The sequence below is a fragment of the Chenopodium album genome, chromosome 13, assembly GCF_948465745.1.
Source record: "Chenopodium album chromosome 13, dcCheAlbu1.1, whole genome shotgun sequence".
Classification (NCBI taxonomy): Eukaryota; Viridiplantae; Streptophyta; class Magnoliopsida; order Caryophyllales; family Amaranthaceae; genus Chenopodium; species Chenopodium album.
The window spans coordinates 25,932,958-25,952,959 of NC_137846.1; the positions used below are offsets into that span (position 1 = coordinate 25,932,958).

Consider the following 20,002-nt stretch of genomic DNA (forward strand, 5'->3'; position numbering starts at 1 on the left):
TGGTCAAATAAGCTAATTTTCTTCAAATAAGCTGTTTACCAAACACAGCCTTAATCACCACTCACCAGGGTCATTGACAATTAAATAGTTTTATATTAACTTGTACATCAGACAAGTCACATGTAACTCCAAAAAGTATTTAGAAAATAATGTATCCGGATCCGTCGTTACATATGAGCACGTAAGATACTGGTGTAGTGGTACACCCACCCCACGAGGCCATCATCTATAAATTTGAAGTTTGGTGTTGACTTTCTTTCTCATAAACCTCTATTTTCTCTATTCTACTATCTATCACAACAAACTTACAATCAAGTTTTAAGTCCTTGTTTAATTTTTTATCTTTGAAGCTTTAAATATATCATACATTCATACATAAGGTAATCTTCTTTTTTTCTTATCTACGAAGTTTTTTAATTAATGCTATAGTTAATCATTTTCCCATCCATTTTTTGGGCTAATCTAAGCTTATACTTATATTTGGCATTATATGTTCCCGTGATCATAAAAGATGAACGATTTTGTTGTATAATGCTAAAATATTTATAATATGGCCAAACGTGTTTAACTAGAGACTAAGGGTGTATCCAAACTTATTATTCGAAATGTTTTCTTAGGCATGTTGAAGAGCGTTGGAGTGATCCTAGTGATCTCCATTGCAGTGACATTTATCTGTCAGTCAACGCTGCCTCCACCACCGCGGATATGTGGGCTTCCTGGTGGACCACCCGTAACAGCACCAAGGGTGAAGCTGAGGGATGGTAGACATTTTGCCTACAAAGAGTTTGGTGTACCAAAGGAGAATGCTAAGTTTAAGATTGTATATGTTCATGGTTTTGCAAATTCTAGACATGATGTCATTATTGCATCTAATCTTCCTCAGGTAATTATATAGTTTTCATTCTTATTAAAGATGCAATTGTATTTTGCCAATTCTATAGTTATTTGATTCTATTAGGAGCTAAAATGCGTTTCAGGCTTCTATGGATGGTAAGCTCAATTCTGTCGGCTCTTGTAACTCAAGGCATTTATATTATGTTTTTCCTGCATCTAAAATTCAATATGATATCTATTGAACATTAACAAATACATATTAGTTACACTTTCGTAGACTTAGCTTTAGAAATTAACAATAAAATGTCCCTTATACAACTAGAGGAACAATGCTATATCCTTTTGGTGATCTGAAATAAACATTAATAATATGCTTCATTCTTAATTTTATCCTATTTTCACAGGAAGTTGTCGAAGAGTTGGGATTGTATATAGTGTCATTTGATAGGGCAGGCTATGGAGAGAGTGACCCTGATCCCAAGAGAACAATGAAAAGCATGGCTTTGGATATTGAAGAGCTCGCTGACCAGTTAAAGCTCGGGGATAAATTTTATTTGGTTGGATTTTCCACGGGTGGCCAAACAGTCTGGGGTTCCCTCGAGTACATTCGCCATAGGTGCGCAGCCAGTTACTCTTTTTTTAACATCAGCAACATAGTATAGCACTTATGAACAGACTTTCTATTACTATTTCTTAGAAGCATAATTATATGATTATAAGGTAAATTAAAACAAGTAAACTTTAACCCAAATGATAGTCACACAGTGTTGATTTTGTAATGAGCAAACAATTTTTTATATATACTCGTGTAATGCAAATATATACATAATGATGTAAGGTCATATAGAATATTTGAATTAGAACTACATGGAATTATTCATTGGCATGTTGTTGCAGGCTTGCAGGGGCAGCGCTGTTAGCACCAGTTGTGAATTACTGGTGGAGTGGTTTCCCTGAGAGCTTATCTCATGAAGCCTTTCGACAGCAGCTGCCACAGGACCAATGGACTGTAAGGATTGTTCACTACTTTCCTTGGCTTACTTACTGGTGGAACACTCAAAAGCTCTTTCCTGCTTCTAGTGTTGCTGCTGGAAAAATTGTATTCAATTGACAAGATTATGAAATCTTTTCCAACATCACATTCTCTGACGGTACTAATCACAAGGTTAGTTATCTTCATATATTAGGTTTGGTCTAACGTTGTAAATCTTATGTTTTTACTGGATTCTATACATAACATGGCCTGAAAATTCTCCAATCTGCCGTTGCTAATAATCCTATAACATCTAAATCAGTCTCAATTATGATATTTTTCTTGGGACTTCGTTTATAGGTAGGAAAAGCTATAAACTAAATGTTACATCGACCTCAAAATAGCTAGTTAGTAGGCCAACTTCGTATTTTTTTTGGTAAAATCATAACTGTGCATCATTCATGGTCAAGAATAATGATCTTAGATCTTCAAAGTCGATTTTGAAAAAGAGTAACTAGTAGCTAGTAATTTCCTAAATTTGTTAAAGTGAACTCTGAGAAGTAGTAGTAAAAAAATTGATGCATGTATTTTCTCTGAATTTCCGGGACACTATTTGATATCTCACGGATAATAAATATAATACTTACCAAGAAAAATTGTGGATTTTCGTACAGGAACAAACAAAGCAACAGGGAGAATTCGAGTCACTTCATCAAGACATGATGATTGGATTTGGGAACTGGGAATTTAGTCCAATGAACCTCACGAACCCCTTTGAAAGCAAGCAAGGATTGGTGCATCTATGGCAGGGTGATGAGGATACTCTTGTACCGGTCACGTTGCAAAGATATATTGCCAAAAGACTTCCATGGATTAAGTACCATGAGTTGGCAGGGCAGGGCATGTGTTTCCCTTAGCAGAAGGGAAGGCTGAAGCTATTCTTAGAGCATTGCTGTTGGGTGAGTAGTAGATTGATCACTCCTTTTACACCAAGATTGGTTCTGTGCATCCTGGAAATCGAGCAATCCAGTTAGCATCGTTATGAAGAAAATATAATTAGTAAGCTTATGGGCATTAGTATGTCTAGAACATCATTGAAATTATGTAATTGGAAACTACTGTCCTGTATTAAAATATCATTCAAAAGGCATTGGATGTTGGATATATTTTGAATTATTTTGAAAAAAGATAATTATCAATTAAGTTAAGTGGTCCATTTATCTCGGAAATTAGTTTCACATGATCAAGGAAACTTACTACCCATTATCCCACTAACTTAGGAAATCACTCATAACCAACTCACGTAAAATAGTTGTTTTTGATGGCAAAACTTCCTATATATATGTAATTCAACGTGAGTCTTCAAATAGCAACAAGGTCACTGCATCCAACTCTCAAAACACAAAACACCATCTAAGTGAGAGTGAGGGTCCAGCACCAAAGTTGAGAAGAGTTCATTCATGGTTTTGCATCGCGACGAGGTTGTTTCAGGTCTTTGTCTTCCTTGTAGTTAACTTTGTTTCGGGTCTTTGTCTTCCTCGTAGTTAACTTGCAATGGCTGGAGGTATACTCATAAATTAACGCTTCCGAAATCATGTTTGTATGTTTAAAATTCAAGCTATGAACATGTTGTCTGTTATTAATGATTAACATTTGGTATCAGAGCCATGCTTTCCTCTGCCTTTCTTAGTTAGAATCGTCAATATTTTTTTAGATACGGCTTTAGTTGGTGATGCGGCAATACAATATGGTGTTGGGCAATTATTTTATACATGCTATTATATAATAAATTCTTTTATATGGAGTATGAATGCTACGATGTTAATGTATCACTAATACTTGATGTTTCTGTGTATATCGTATACATTGTCACATATTTATACATTTACATATCTATTTGATTTATGCATATATAAGTATGTATAAAGTATGCATATCCCCTCTGCATGCACTGTTTCAATGTTTGTATAATATACTTGCATTTATCTTGCTACATAAATATAGTATGTGATTAATTAAAATAAAAGAAAAGGGATTCTATTAGTGCTATTGCCGTAAGATCGTTTTCCATGTGCAACGCATTAATAGTCAACATGATGCTCAATAATTATTTGCATACTTTATTTTGTGATACATCATTGTTTAAGGATTTTACTTTAGTAGTTTGTTATTCATTTTGGACCAATTGAATAATGAATTAAATTATGTAAATGTCAAGTGTTTTAAAATTTTATTATTTAGGGAGTAGCCACAACACCTTTATTTATTAAAATTTTATTTAGAAATCACATGTGGAAACTAGTCATTTGTTTGTAATTAATCTTCTATGGTATGATAAGACTTACCCACAGGAATTTTATTATATTAGAATGATTAATTAGAGTGAAGTATCAAACTTTGTTTCTTAAATTTCCCTCAGGAAATTAAGAAATTGATACAATTTAATAGCTTCACCGTATGATTATTATATTATATTTATCTAATTGAGTAGAACTTTAGCCCATAGGCAAGTTTTATGTCACTAGATTTATGTACTTTCTGCATGATTTACATTGGTAAAGCATGATTTTATTTTACAGTCTATATTGATATTAAGCATTTTTATTTTTATTTAATTTTGCAATAGTTTTACCTGAAAATATTTTTGATGTCAAATGTGACATTCTTGAACTAAGGGGTGATAACTATAAGGTGTGGAAAGAAAGAGTGCTACTGCAATTAGGATGGATGGATATTGACCATGCTATTAGGAAAGACGAACCACCTGCCATAACGGAGGATAGCACTCAAGATGCAATTAGTCTTTATGAAAAGTGGTAGAGGTCTAACCGTCTCTCCGTTATGTTCATAAAAACTAAAATATGTGCTAGTATTTGTGGTTCTGTCGATAAGCATACTAATGTCAAAGAACTCATTAAGGCCATCGATGAGCAGTTTGCAACTTCTGACAAAGCTCTTCTTAGCACCTTAATCATGTAGTTTTCATCCATGAAGCTCACTGAGACCAAGGGAGTGCGTGATTATATCATGCGCATGAGGGATATATCAGCTCAACTTAAGGATTTAGAAGTTACCATGTCTGACTCTTTCCTAGTGCATTTTATTCTGTGCACCCTTCCTAACCAATTCAGCCCTTTTAAAGTCTCTTACAACACACATAAAGATAAATGGTCAATTAATAAACTTATGACCATGTGTGTTCAAGAGGAGGGAAGATTGGCTATGGAAGAGGGTGAAAAGGTGAATCTCACAACTTCAGAAACGAAGAAAAAGGATCACACTAAGGAAAAGGGAAAGGGAAAGATTTCAGCAAAGTCATCCATTAAGAAGGAGTCCACGCGTTTCTTTTGTAAAAAGAAGGGACACATGAAGAAAGACTGCACCAAGTTTAAGGAATGGCTTAAGAAGAAAGGTAATTTTCTAGCATTTGTTTGTTATGAATCTAATATGGTTGATGTTAATTCTAATACATGGTGGATTGACTCTGGTACTACAATCCATATTTCGAATACCTTGCAGGGTATGACAAACCTAAGGAAACCAATGGGCAGTGAACATAACATCTATTCTGGCAACAAGATGAGTTCGCATGTGGAAGTAGTTGGGACATGCAGCTTAACTCTAAGTAGTGGTTTACTTTGCATATATAAAGGACATTTTATTTTCTAGATTTCTTTAGAAATTTGATTTCAGTTTCAAGACTTGTACCTTTGGAATTTTTCTTTAATTTTTCAGTTTTTGGTTTCAGTTTATCAAGAAATTCTGAAGTTATTGGTTATGGTATTTTGTCTAATGGTTTATATTGTCTTGAATTGCAAAATGATATCACACATAACTCCTTGCATGTTAATATTGGTTTAAAAATATGTATTATGAATGAAAAATCCTATACGCTATGGCACCGGAGATTAGGACATATCTCCATTGAGAGAGTCAAAAGGTTAGTAAAGAATGGGGTACTTGATACTCTAGACTTTGCTGATTTTGAAACATGTGTTAGTTGCAATAAAGGAAAGCAAACTAACAAATCTAAAAAGGGTGCTAAGAGGAGTTCTAACCTATTAGAAATCATACATACGGATATTTGTTGTCCGGACATGAACGCTAAAGATCCGAAATACTTCATTACTTTTATTGATGATTATTCGCGATACATGTATCTTTACTTACTTCATTCCAAGGATGAAGCTTTGAATGCCTTTAAATTATTTAAGGCCGAAGTAGAGACACAATGTGGTAAGCATATTAAGATCGTGAGATCAGATAGAGGTGGGGAGTACTATGGTGAAAACACCGAGAATGGACAAGCATGTGGTCCGTTTGCAAAATTTCTTCAAGAGCATGGGATTGTTTCCCAATACACCATGTCCGGTTCTCCGGATCAGAATGGTGTAGCAGAATGAAGAAATAGGACCTTAATAGAGATGGTGAGAAGTATGCAAAGCAATGCTACACTTCCACCATCTTTATGGATTGAAGCTCTTAAGATGGCAGTGTATATATTAAACTGTGTTCCTTTTAAGGCTGTCTCTAAGACGCCTCTTGAGTTGTTCAAAGGATGGAAACTGAGTGTGCGCCATATGCGCATTTGGGGATACCCGTCTGAAGTAAGAATTTACAACCCATAAGAAAAGAAGCTTGACCTAAGGACTATTAGTGGGTATTTCATTGGATATGCCGAGAAGTCTAAGGAGTATAGATTCTATTGTCCATCTCACTGCACCAGAATTGTGGAATCAAGATATGCAAAATTTCTTGAGAATGACTTAGTTAGTGGGAGTGATAAGTTTCGGGGAAATGTTCCTGAAAAGGATCATACTAAAGTTCCACCTTCTAATTAAAGTGATAAGATGGTTATTTTTCAAGTCCCTCAAGTTCAAACGGACGTAAGACAACCAATAGCCAATGAAGTTCCACAAAATGCTGATAATGATTTAATGGATAATAATACAATTGAGGAACATTTGGATGATCAACACATTGATCAAGTTTCTTTAAGGAGATCCGTTAAAGTGAGAAGATCAGCTATTTCTGATGATTTTGAGGTGTATTTACAAGAATCAGATTATAATGTTGAAGCTGACAATGATCCAATTACGTTTTCACAAGCCACAAGTTCAAAGGATTCAGACTTGTGGATAAGTGCCATGAAAGATGAGATGAATTCTATGACATCTAATAAAGTTTGGGACTCGTTGAGTTGTCCAATGGTGTAAAAGCCATTAGATGTAAATGGGTCTTCAAGACAAAGAAAGACTCATCAGGCAACATTGAGAGACATAAGGCTAGACTTGTTGCTCAAGGGTGCACTCAAAGAGAAGGAATCGACTACTTGAATACCTTTTAACATGTATCGAAAAAGGACTCTCTTCGAGTGATTATGGAACCAGTAGCTCATTTTGATTTTGAGTTACATCAAATGGATGTGAAAACAGCTTTTCTGAATGGTGACTTAGAGGAAGAGGTTTACATGAGACAACCTAAAGGATTCCTCTCTAAAAAGGGTGAGCATTTGGTTTGTAAGCTTAATAAATCCATATATGGACTGAAACAGGCTTCTCGCCAATGGTATATGAAGTTCCATAAAGTGATAACTTCATTTGATTTTGAAGAAAATGTCATGGATCAATGTATATACCACAAGGTTAGTGGGAGTAAGATTTGTTTCCTTGTGTTATATGTGGATGATATTTTTCTAGCAACTAATGATAAAGGGTTGTTACATGAGGTGAAACAATTTCTTTCAAGTAGTTTTGATGTGAAAGATATGGGTAAGGCATCTTATGTCATTGGCATTAAGATACATAGAGATAGATCTCGATGCATTTTGGGTCTGTCTCAAGAGGCCTACACCAACAATCTCAAGAGGCCTACACCAACAAAATACTTGAAAGATTTAATATGAAAAATTGTTCACCAAGTGTAGCACCTATTGTAAAGGGTGATCGGTTCAGTTTAGACCAATGTCCTAGGAATAACCTTGAAAGGGAACAAATGAGAAATATTCCTTATGCTTCAGTTGTTGGAAAAGCATTATGTATGGTCAGGTTTGCACTAGACTTGACATTGCATATGCTATTGGAGTATTGGGAAGATATCAGAGTAACCCAGGTCTTGATCACTGGAAGGTTGCAAAGAAAGTGTTAAGATACCTTCAGGGTACTAAGGATTACATGCTTATGTATAGACGAACAGAAGATCTTAAAGTTGTAGGCTATTCTGACTCTGATTACGGTGGCTGCATTGACTCACGAAAATCCACCTCAGGATATGTGTTCATGTTAGCTGATGGTGTTGTCTCTTAGAGGAGTGCGAAGCAGACCTTAACTTCTACTTTTAATATGAAGGATGAGTTCATATCTTGTTCGAGGCTACCTTACATGGTGTTTGGCTAAAACGTTTCATACCTGGGTTAAGAGTTGTTGACTCTATAATTCGCCCAATAAGGATGTATTGTGACAATTCAGCTGCAGTTTTATGGCTAAGAATAATAAGAGTGGAAGTAAAAGTAAACACATTGACATAAAGTATCGAGCCATAAAGGAACGTGTTCAAGAAAAGAAAGTGATCATAGAACACATTAGTACTGGATTGATGATTGTTGATCCCTTGACCAAAGGCATGCCAGTTAATGGTTTCAAGGGTCATGTAGAAAAGATGGGACTTGGTTCCGTCATGTGAAACATTTACTTGTTGTATTAAAACCTTATTCATTAAGTTTTTGATATTTCTTGCATTATTTGAATTTATGTACGTACTTTTGGAAATTTAGTTATTTCAATAAGAAATGTCATTTTGTTTGACCTAGAGTGAACATGAGGTTTACTCATTAAGTTATATGAGTGGTGGAAAACTGAATATATTGTGATACATGGAAGATTAGTTCTCGTTATTATGGAATTCGTCGCTATGATTAATATATTGAGTTTTTTGTTTAAATGGACCAAGTGGGAGAATGTTGGATATATTTTGAATTATTTTGAAAATAGATAATTATCAATTAAGTTAAGTGGTCCATTTATCTTGGAAATTAGTTTCCCATGATCAAGGAAACTTACTACCCATTATCCCACTAATTTAGAAAACCACTCATAACCAACACACGTAAAATAGGAGTTTTTTATGGCAAAACTTCCTATATATATGTAATTCAATGTGAGTCTTCAAATAGCAACAAGGTCACTGCATCCATCTCTCAAAACACAAAACATCATCTAAGTGAGAATGAGGGTGCAACACCAAAGTTGAGAAGAGTTCATTCACTGTTTTGCGTCGCGGCGAGGTTGTTTCGGGTCTTTGTCTTCCTCGTAGTTAACTTGCAATGGCAGGAGGTATACTCATAAATTAAGCTTTCGAAATCATGTTTGTATGTTTAAAATTCAAGCTATGAACATGTTTTTTGTTATTAATGATCTAACATTGGATAGGTATTGATGTGTTTCTTACATTACTGAGGTATTACGGAGAACTAGATAGACGGTGTTTTAGTAGTCATACTCCTCTTATTTCATTTTTGCTGCTGACTAGTGACTAGCATCTTATTGGCATGCCAACCATGTTAATGACGAATTTTTCTATGACTTTAATGGCGGGGGTCTACCCTATCCCTACATAGAATTTATATTTACTTGTCTTAATTAGATTGTTTCCCAGCACCATCAATATTAGCCGTCAGGCAGGAATTCCTTTGTTATCCTGTCTGAGGCAACTTGATTGCAGTGACTTGTAGGTGGAATCCTCCTGTGCTGGGAACACGTTAAGCTATAATTCACCACTTCCTGGCTTATACAAACCCACACTTGCATCGACGAGACCAAATTGTTAGGCTTAGGGTCTTCCCCTTGAGATATCACATTGTTTTTATGTTTCTAAATCACCCACAATCCTGCAAATAACACTATAGTAAGTTGACATAGAGTCTTGTCATCCTTTAAGAAAAGGTTAATCTAGGATTTGTTCCAATGATCAATTTGAATGGGATATTTAGGTCGAGGATTAATCCCCAACGACCATGTCAATCACACTTTTAAAGGCCATTCAAAGTTCCTGAACAGATGTTTTGAAGACTAGAGGGCTTGGCCACAGAGAACACACACAAAGCCAAGTATTAGTTTTCGACTGCTCTAAACAAAGCTTCCAGGGAAAGTTTTTCATATCCCATTAGATTTTAATTTTTTATACATGGAAAGGTGTCCTCAAGTATTGTTGTGTATGCTGATTTAACAGTGTAGTATTCCGAAAAGGTGCAGTTTTAGAAGATTTGCTCATCCTTTTGGTTGCTCCCTGTGATACAGGTTCCCAGAATATCTATGGTGCCACACCTGTTGAAAATTTTCCAAATGATTTGATGTTTTCATGAGGTAGTATGACAATTATTGAGACTCGCTACATAGTCCAGTGAGTGTCTTTCCTTCATGGTGACCAAAAACTTAAGCTCAAATGTCCAACCTTTTAACCATTGATTTTTTGTAGTCTTATTGTTCTTAACATTCCCTAATATCTAATGTAAGTGTATTACTATGAATCTATGATGGGTTTACTTTCATACACTTTGTTTGTAACATTAATAAAATTGGCGCAAGTTCAATTCGTTTAAGCTCTGTAGAAACTTGTTTATGCCAAATTTCACGTAACGGCGACCTAAGGCTGGGACGTTCGACGGCTAGAGATTAAACTATAGAAAATAAATGAATGAGAAGTAAAGCAATGAAAGACAAGGTGTTTGGTGACACAGAATACCCAAATGCGGGAAAAACTGCGGGTGAGTGCAAGACCACCGTTTCACTATGAATATCTTGAGAGTACAATGAGTATGAGAGGAGTAAAGAGCGTAGAGATGAATCATCTACTGATTACAAACATATCTGCTATTTATAATGCTAACTACAAGTGTAACCCTAGCTAGAGTGCCGTTGGAAACCATTAACCAATTTACGGAAATGTAGTACGACCGTTAGAAGACTAAGTCTTAGACTTATCTTTTCGCTCAAGGTCTCACTTGGACAGGACTTTAAATTATACTGGATAAGCATTCTGTTGATAAAATATCTTATGACGTTATCATGGGACTTGTTCAATCCTTATCCTTCGCTGAGTTAATTAGCCAGTTGCACGTCGCTTCTTTTCGTCGTGCGACGGGTCGTGCGTTAGGACATGCTTGAAAATCGACCATAACAAAACTCTAACTATGCCCTTTATAACCTCATGACCAAGCCAGTGAAGTTTATTTGTCCCTATCTCCTTCATCGAATTAAGATGGTATTAGCTTTTTAATAAATACTCCCTCCGTTCCTTATTATTTGCATCAATTTCTTTTTTAGGTTATATTTTAAAGATTGTCTCATACTACTAATGTACATAAAGATCACTACTTTACTCTCACAATAATACTTTATGTTCCACCATTTTTCTCTCTTATCAATTATACTCAACTAAAACTATTAAAGTGTCTCTAAAAACATATATATATATATATATATATATATATATATATATATATATATATATATATATATATATATATATATATATATATATATATATATATATATATATATATATATATAAATATTAATAAATTGAAATATTTCTATGGGGAAAACAATTGAAGACAAAGGGAGTATGGATGAGCACAAGGAATCAGGGCTGAACTTATTGGAGTTGAACTGAATATTTTATGAGAAAAATAAATTAAGAACTGAACTAAACTCAACTGAACTGAACTGAACTGAACTTATTGGAGTTGAACTTAACTGAATTGAATTGAAAATAAGCTGAAAAGAACAGGCCCTTAGATAGACATCGCTAACATACTTAAAAAGTAGGGCTCGATTAAAGAAGCTTAAATTCATAATATCAAGTCCAACCATACCTTTAGGATATTTCAGTGATTTGTTATGCAGAATTGTGCTCAGTTGCTCACTACTAATAGAATCAATCAATCAATAACTATGTACTAAAGGCGAATAAAATATGACACATTGCAACATCTGATTAAATAATTTCCTGCCAATTTTTTATTTACTTTTTTGGTCAAATTATCTTAGGAAATTTTTAATTCACTACTCGTATAATGTTTTCCTACTTTACCAATATATATTTATATGTATAAAAAATCTTTCATATATTTTACATAACGTAATCTTTCCCTCCCAAATTCAATAAAACATTTTTATAACAACTTATAGAGAATTTAAAAAAAATATTATTATTAAAAAAGATATGCATAATTTTTAGTACAGTATAAATTTGTACGAGGTATACATATCATACATGTATGTACAACCTAAAGTTTAGTATGTAGTACGAATCATTGAATATATGTTGACCTTTATCATACTATTTATAAAGAGAAAATAATTTATAAAAAAAATTGTTGAAATACAAATTTTTATAAAATTTGGTAACTCCGTGTATTGTAAGGGATCATAAGCTAGTACGGAATTGTGGATTAATAGAGAATAAAGTTTAAGAAGAATATAGAGTTAGAGAGAAAAGAGAGGGAACATTTTTGTTATTAATCCGCAATACTCTTAAGTCTTAAGCCCTATTTAATTGACCTTTAAAAAAATAATGTTTATTAAAAATAATTGGAAATTTTGAATTTTAACAAAAAAATAAAAAAACATAAATTTGTTTTTTACCACCAACTCTTAATAGTTTTAATTTACTACCACAAAAGAACCAAAAATAAGTTTTTACCACTATCTATCAAGAGCCTTCCATTAAATCTAATGAATTAAAAAAAACATTCTTTGATTTTCAAACCAAAAAACATGTTGTTTAGAGGTTTTAGGAGTCATTTTGGCCCTAAGAATTTGATTTGATATTGAAGTTGAGAAAAGATTATCAAAAATGTCTCGAATTAGATGGCATAATTGTCATTTCACCTTAAAAAACTTGAATAGACTGATGAAAATAAACTATTTGAATCAACTTACCACCAAACACCCTAATCAACTTATTATAGTGGTTAATCAGCTAATATTGGTTAATAAAGAAGCTAATTTTGCCTCAATAAGCTCTTTACCAAATAACTTCAAAACGTTTTAACAAGTTAGTAATACTTTGTAGACTACAATTTGCAATTTTATTTTTAAAAAATCTAATTGGCAAAGTTTTCTTTTTTTTCTTAAGTAAGATGAAGGGTAGGGCCCTTCGAGCCAGAACCCTTCACGGAGTCACGGGTCAACCTAACTTAAATTAACAAGGTAGATAATTTTGGAGATTGTGGGAAAGGTAAGAAAATCCACTACCTCCCCCCCCCCCCAACAAATGTCACTATTAGAGAATTGAAGAACACTCAACCTTATTCTTCTTTCCATTAGACCAAACCTAGCTTGGTTGTAATTGACAAAAGAAGTACTGCTTTTGTTACATTTTATGAGCACCTCTTAGGTAATATTTGTGAGATATAAAAAAAATTCAAAAGTTTCACAGAATATGTAACAGCTACTGTTTCGAGGATTTTTTAGATTTCCCTTGGGATACTGGTCACGCTCTTCGGACATATGGGCTCGGACACTGACGTGGGGAAAACTATGTCGTTGAACTAATCCTCCCTACGGTCAAACAAATTTTTAATCACTCAACTACCTAAATACAAGTATAGAGGTAAGTCAAGGGTCGAACCACTAGGAACGGTTATGTTCAAGTATTTCTAATTAACGCCTAAGCTAGGTCGAAGTCTAAGGTGAAAGGTGACACTATTCTACTTCCTAAATCAAGAAGCAAACAAGTGAAACACTAGGGAGTGGGGATCAACATGCATTCATGATAACCAAGCTAATTAGGGAGTCAAGCAATCCAAGCAATGCAAAGACAAATAGTAGGAGCAATTAGGGGCATTCAACTAATCATCCTCACACTCTCTAACATAGATTTCTCTAGTGCTAAACAATATGAAGAAACATAATCAAATACTCAACTAATTATGATCAAATCGATATCAAGTGGTCATGTCAATCAATTCAATCATGCAATCAATGCTAGCAATCATGGTTAGCTACTCCAATCAAACTTATGCAACATGCAAACCTCTATGAATCAATTTAATCACAACACAAGAACTACTCAAATTCCCAAATCAATCTCAATCCATCAATCACACATGTTTACCCAAACCCTAGCAAGTAAACTACTCAAGAAACATGATCAAAACTACTATTTACTATAGAGAACAAGAATCAACAAAATATCAAGAACAATTACTCTAATCAAACATCAAATATCAAAATCAAACCAAACAAACATCAAATTAAACAAAGCAATTGAATGAGATAGAGTTTAGAAATGCTCATTGATAATTAGGAAGATCTCCAACACAATTGTCACACTTGCATCTTCAATCTCTCAATCACCATTGAAATTCTTCACTTTCTCTCTCTAAAACTACTCCTAAACTAGCCTAATCTAGAGAGAGAAGCTCTCAACCTAAGAGAGAGAAAACTATCCTAAAACTAAAGAATTACATGAATGAAGAATAAAAGAAACCAAAAACTATATAAACAAAAGGAGAAAAGAAGCTTTAAAATTGTAAAAGACCCGGAAACCCGTGCCCGCGGAGAACTCGGCCGCGCCCGCGGAGGAAGACGGAAACCCCGATAGCCGCGCCCGCGGCCCAAGCCCGCGCCCGCGGGGCCAAGGCCCGCACCCTCGGGGAGCCCTCGGGACAACCGCGGGTGCTTACTGCCCAAAAACGGCAGTTTTGGAGCTGCAGCAACCCCGCGCCCGCGGGTACTGTAGCCCGCGCCCGCGGCAGAATTTCAGGGCTAACTTCGGAAGGCTGTAACTCTCAATGTATGAATCGTATGAGGGCGTGCGACCTATCATTGGAAAGCTCTTTAAGTCTAGTTTCCAACCCAACTTGAATCACATCAATCCGAGTTGTAGAACTTGAGATATGGCTGAAGCAATGAACAAAGGTCCTATTTGAAACTTTGCAATCCTTCGTTTTCCTTTGTTTCAAACTCAAATTCAATTCCGAAAAGTGCATATTGATGCTAGTGGGTGCTATTTTCAATTTCCATGCATATAGCCCGCGACGTACCTACAAAACAACACAAAGAAACATAGAAGCAAGAGAAATAGTCGAGAAATGAATAAAATGATAAGAAAACCATTAAAAGCATGCATTTCTCTAAACTAACACAAAAACACGCGAATCGAGCATTATTCTCTAAAAACACGACATAAACGACTACAAAGGAGCATAGAAATATAAAGAAAACATAGCCTAAAGGTGCCATAAATGGCACGGATCAAATTCCCCCAAGCTAAACTTTTGCTCGTCCTCGAGCAAAACAAAATCCAACCCAAGGGAAAAATGATGACATTATTCAAGCAAAGAAAGAAACGAGAAAACTAGAGAAGATGGGAATATACACTAACTCACTTTCGTAGGAATCACGGTCAATTTTAGCAACTAAAGACAAGCCATTTAAACCCCTAGATCGCCTTAGAGGACGAGTGATGCTCTCGTAAAGGTATCCTAAGAGTTTACCCATAACTCTCATAATAATACAAACAAGGCAAAGCATGAAAAAGAAAACAAAATACAAGAAAAGCAAACAAATGTTCATGAAAGGACTTTTGCAAATGTACAAGCACAAGTGGATGCAAATCTTTCTAAACAAGTAAGGGAGTGCACGCTATAAGATATCTAAGGTTGATTGAAACATAAATATGCTAAGCATAGGAACTAGTTATCACACTCCACTTTCATCCCAAATGGTCTTACCGCGTTCCCCCTACTAATCTCATATCTCCCCTTAGTGAGCATCTCATAGATTCCGCGAAGGAACCGGAAAAAGATCAAATTTTTGGGCTACTCGACATCTTGACTTCGCATCCCCTTTCCTTAGGCAATGACCCATGATTCCCTCCCCCGAATAATGACTCAACTTTCTAGGTCAAAAGGTCTTTCCCCAAGGTTGTAACGTAAGGCATAAAGGGTGAAGGTAGGCTAAAATTTTTAAAATTTGGCGGTTTTCCTAAAAAGTGAAGCAAAAGGGTGATCAATCCTTAACAACACGATCAAGAAATCACCAAACAAAAGTAACACCCCCAAGCTTATTTGAAGCTATACCCACAAGAAATATATACAAAAAGCATAAACGCTTCTCCCCCAAGCTTAAATGAAGCATTGTCCTCAATGCTTAGGAGGAGAAAAGAATACATCAAAATATTTTTGAATTTTCACTTTTTCAATCAATTTTTTTTTCTTTTTTTTTTACTTAAACTTGCAATGTCCTCGCCTTTTGCTAAATTCGGACGGCTTTTTCTATAATGCAATTTATTAGTCCATGCCTTTTATGATTAAGGACGGCTTTTACTCATATACACTTGCCATTATTCACAAAGAAGACTTAACACAATCTTGCACTCATAAAAACCAAACATCCAACTTCACCACAACAAACTCCATCAAATATGGTCAATTTGCTTCACAAAAACAAGAAAAGAAAGAAAATGAAACAAAAGGCCAAAGATCTAAAGATGTGGCTTGAAAAGAAGGAAATAGGCTCAAATGGTTGCAAGAAGGCAAATGGAAACCCAAAAACAAATATGAAACAAACTAACCTAAAAATGAAAAATACCACCCCGAAAAAGGTGCCTTTGTCCTCCCTAGATAGCTCGGTCTCGGGTTTAAGAATCATACATCAAGCTTTATAGATTAGGCTTGCAAAGTCAAGGATCCATGCCGCTCATGCAAGAATATGATGAAAGCTTGAACAAATATAAATCTCACATGGTTGTAGCAAAAACTCACTAAGGTTGTCAAATCGAATAAAGGGAGCAACTACCAAACATGCCACAAACAAGTAGAATCCGGCTTCATGATCCCCCTAGTTCTAGACAACTACCTTAGCATGCTTTATCCTAGAATCAAACAAACGTAATCTCAAACCGTGCACACCACTACCATTTAGGAAGAAAAGCATTCAATTATGCAAGTCCAAATGTTATTATGTCCAAAGCAAGAACAAAAAAAAAAAAAAAAAAAAAAAACACATTGCAAATTTGCCTTGATAGAAACAAAAATCTTTTTGGAGTTTTTCAAAATATAAGAACATGGAAAAGCATATACAAAGGTGCATAGCATATATGAATCAACATCCCACCAAACATGATATAATACCCTCCCCCAAGCTTGAATGAGACATTACACTCAAACATAAATTATATAATCCATGGGAGGGGAACACAAGGAGATCAATCCAACAAACCATCATATGTCCAACAAGTCATCATCCACTAGAGAAAGAGCAAGGAAGGATATTACCGGATATTAGGTGGGTGTAAATACCCGCAAATGACCCAATTTTACCCTTTCAAGGCTAACAACCTCTAGTGTTGAATTTGCCTTCCTTATGCTAGCAAAAATAGGAGTCAACCTTCCTTGATTCTTGATCCATATTGAAGCACCAAAGTATATCAAGTCATGTACCTAGCAAAAGGCACACAAACATTTCCATGAGATAAAATCTAATCTAAAAAGAAAATAAAATGAAAGCAATAAAACACGGGTTACTTCCCGAGAAAGGCTTGCTTAAGGTCCAAGCTTGACCGCTCTAGAAAATAATAATTCAACGCACGCAAGAGCTTGTCAAATGCACTACTACACATTTCATATGATAAAAGGTAGGCAAATGACGGGATAAGGACGTGCAACAAGATCGTTGCACGCAAGTGAGAAGGGAGATGCCAAAAGAAAGAAGAAGAGGGATCAAAAGGAAAAACAAGAAAATAAGAAGAAGAAGGGGGAATAAAAGAATGGAAAGAAAAAGAAAAAGGCAAATCCTCCTCACTAGAATATTTTTGGGTGACAATATAACCCCTTTCCTCAATCGGGGACAAATGAGCCACATAAAAACCATCATAGACAAGAGGGTCCCCAATAGGCTCATTAACAAAGGAAGGGAGGGACATACGAGTGTAGGGGATATGGTTGAAATTCCTTGAAAAAGGGACATGTGAGGAGGGAATAGGAGCTATGGTCTCGCAAATGAACTCTTCCTCACCACCATGCCTCAAATCACCAATTAGAGCATGAAAATCAATCATAGAATCCTCAAAAGAAGAACACTCATGATCAACATCTCCGTCAAACATCCAACTTCCAAGAGGAACTACATAATCCCCTCCATCACAACCATGAACAACAACTCCCTCAACTTCCTTAAAGCCTAAAGTCTCAAAGCCATGCATGAATGGATGTAAATTCATTTCAAACTCATCTCTCTCACATGAAGCATTCTTAATAAACTCACTCAAAAGGCTATGGGTTTTCATTTGACACTCAAAAAACATATTAGACATAACCTCAAGTGAATCCAAATACTCATGGATAGAAGAGTCACAATCATGCACTAGAGACTCGTCAAGATGGGAAAGAGGGATAGGATTTTCAAAATCAACACTCTCTTCATTCTCAACTCCTTCACCATCACTCAAATGCTCACAAATGGGATCCTCACACTCTCTTGGTTGCTCAAAATCATCATCATCATCCTCAACACACACATTAAATTGGGATTTTTCACAAATAAGCATCAAGGATGACAATTGGCCTTCTAACTCTTCTTTTCTTCTCTTTCCCTCCTCAAGACACTCCTCACTCTTTTTCATTATCTCTAATTGACCTCTCATAGAATTAAGAATCATCTCCTTACTAGGCCCAAACTTATTATCAAGCTCAATGTGCCTAATTTGAGATTCAAATACATCAACAAGAGATTCAAAAGATGTAGAAGGTTGAGGTTCAACAAGAGGAGAAGAAATACAACCAAGATTGGAAGAATCAACATTATGATCAAGAGCATATACATCACATTGGGGAGTGGGGGAAAAATCAAGAACATGAGATTCATCATTAAGGGAATGAAGCACATCACAAGAAGGCATAGTAAATAATGAAGAATATTGAAACACACCATTAGCATCAACTTGAGCATGTACTTCATCATCATGAACAAAAGGGGAAATAGAGTTGAAATCATGTATTTTAGGTTCACCAATAGGATCATGTGACAAATCATGGGAATTCATGCTAATATTAGAAGAATCAACACATTGCATATCAATATTAGGATCATGATTACCCCTACTATAGACATTCCTAGCAAACCAAACATAAAAATCCCAAGCATCATCAATAGACAATGCTCTAAATTCACCATTATGCATGCATTCAACTTCATCCCTAGTTTGCTCATTCAAACCAAAATAACAAATCTCACAAGCCTCCCAAATATTACAACAATTACAATCAAGAAATCCCTCTAGTCTATTAAAATATTCACAAAAAGGCTCATTGTCAAATTGAGGAAATGAGAGACATGCCATTTTTTACAATGCAAACAAAAAGAAATAAAAGAAAAGTATAAACAAAGACCTAGACTCAAGCAATCAAAAACACTCAAACATAGACACCGTTCCCCGGCAACGGCGCCATTTTGACGTGGGGAAAACTATGTCGTTGAACTAATCCTCCCTACGGTCAAACAAATTTATAATCACTCAACTACCTAAATACAAGTATAGAGGTAAGTCAAGGGTCGAACCACTAGGAACGGTTATGTTCAAGTATTTCTAATTAACGCCTAAGCTAGGTCGAAGTCTAAGGTGAAAGGTGACACTATTCTACTTCCTAAATCAAGAAGCAAACAAGTGAAACACTAGGGAGTGGGGATCAACATGCATTCATGATAACCAAGCTAATTAGGGAGTCAAGCAATCCAAGCAATGCAAAGACAAATAGTAGGAGCAATTAGGGGCATTCAACTAATCATCCTCACACTCTCTAACATAGATTTCTCTAGTGCTAAACAATATGAAGAAACATAATCAAATACTCAACTAATTATGATCAAATCGATATCAAGTGGTCATGTCAATCAATTCAATCATGCAATTAATGCTAGCAATCATGGTTAGCTACTCCAATCAAACTTATGCAACATGCAAACCTCTATGAATCAATTTAATCACAACACAAGAACTACTCAAATTCCCAAATCAATCTCAATCCATCAATCACACATGTTTACCCAAACCCTAGCAAGTAAACTACTCAAGAAACATGATCAAAACTACTATTTACTATAGAGAACAAGAATCAACAAAATATCAAGAACAATTACTCTAATCAAACATCAAATATCAAAATCAAACCAAACAAACATCAAATTAAAC

General features: G+C 35.2%; 2 pseudogenes; both read left to right on the plus strand.

Moving 5' to 3' along the window:
* The first annotated feature begins 619 nt into the window (after window positions 1-619).
* LOC145576543 (uncharacterized) lies at window positions 620-2,774 on the plus strand (annotated as a pseudogene).
* Window positions 2,775-7,842: 5,068 nt separating this feature from the next.
* Window positions 7,843-8,488, plus strand: LOC145575416 (secreted RxLR effector protein 161 pseudogene; annotated as a pseudogene).
* Window positions 8,489-20,002: the final 11,514 nt, after the last annotated feature.